A 1,567-nucleotide genomic window follows, 5' to 3' on the forward strand; every position below is an offset into this window, starting at 1 on the left:
TTTTACAGAATACCACATGTAACCAGTTTGGAATTCAATTTTCTGATTTTCATAGCCTTGCTTAGTTAAAATATATTTTAGAACTTACCAATACATTCTGCTGGCATTGTGTTGAAAAAGCTAAAAATACCTTCTGTTTACACTATGGAGCCACAAATTCAATTCTTTCTAAGATGCTTTCCACTACCGAGAACAGCAACCCGAGTTCCCTTCTTAGGAAATTTCTAAGAAATGTCTCTACCACTTCAGGTTCAATATTTATTTGAAGTCCCAGAGGAGCTGACCCAGATGCCTACTGTTGAGAGAGTGTCTATGACACGGTATTTCTACCTCTTCCCTGGGAATTAACACACAGGACATGAATCCAGGTAAATATATATAGAGGAAGTGGATTGGAGGCCTGTTCAAGTTTGTAAAGAAAGGACAGTAATACAGCAGCTGCCTATTTGTATCTGAGGTTTGTCCCCATGAACCCCAGTGAAACCTTGATTTTATCTGCTTTCTGTCATAGTATAAGATTCATAGGACTTGATTAGTCCTCTGGTAATTAAGTGAAAAACCACCAAGAGTTAACATTGTCTTTCTGAGAGAATGAGTGAGGAAACTTGGTTTTAACACACGCACAAACTCCATAATTGGAAATGCCATGGACAGGAGATATTTCCTATTATGAAGTGATTTTACTAAGTCACATCCTTCTCTCTCTGTGATGAGGCCTATCTGAACCCTGGTGTAGACTGAACATGCTGCTGGAACTATACTGAGATAGTTACGACCTCAACCTCTTCCTCTTGGGAAGTAGTAGAACCAGATCACTTCTGTAAATCTATTTCTGACTGTGGAGCCTAGTTGCGTGTGTATATTGCGTCTGATACCTGGAATGCTGCGTACTTCTCTTTCTAGTTTCTCAAAGAAAACAAGGAAGCATGCAGTCTATGAATCTGCTATTTTAAGGGACTGGGTTATTTTTATTAAGAATATTTTAAAGCTAACTTTCTCAATTAATGTTCTCCATAAAGACAAGGATAAAATTGCTACCATATCATCGTGGATAAATACATAAATAAATTCTGTTAAAATTGTGAAGTCCACTCATTTCAAAAGAGTAAATCATGCTCCTTACTAAACATATGTATAGAAGTCATATTTTTTTAAAAAATCATAAAGAATAAGTGCTATTTTGATGCTCTATTTTTTAAGAATTTTTTTTAATCTTTTAAAAAAATTTTAATAACTACATGATTAGAAGAAGCATTTCACTACAGCTTTAAGATATTCGGTAACACACTCCAGAGAAAGAGCACATCTCTGGCACAAGTGGGTGCAAGTTTCTAGGTTCACAGTTGAATTAATACAGTTATACAATATTGAACTCAGTATAAGCCCTCTAAGACATAAAATTGAATGAGTTTTTAACCTTTAAGAAAGATTTCCGTTTCATTTTAGAATACATGTTCCTTGCAGAAAGACTCATTGTTGTTGATGCTCTATTTTTAAGTCTCCTCTTATTCTTAGAGTTCATTTGGCTTTATATTTAATTTTTTCTTCTATTATTTTGTTATGACAT

General features: G+C 34.6%; 1 pseudogene; it reads left to right on the plus strand.

Moving 5' to 3' along the window:
• The window catches only part of LOC103743238, a 17,777-nt pseudogene that overhangs the window by 15,001 nt on the left and 1,209 nt on the right, over positions 1 to 1,567 (plus strand).

Source organism: Nannospalax galili, unplaced genomic scaffold (assembly GCF_000622305.1).
Source record: "Nannospalax galili isolate Female #2095 unplaced genomic scaffold, S.galili_v1.0 scaffold1222, whole genome shotgun sequence".
Taxonomy (NCBI): Eukaryota; Metazoa; Chordata; class Mammalia; order Rodentia; family Spalacidae; genus Nannospalax; species Nannospalax galili.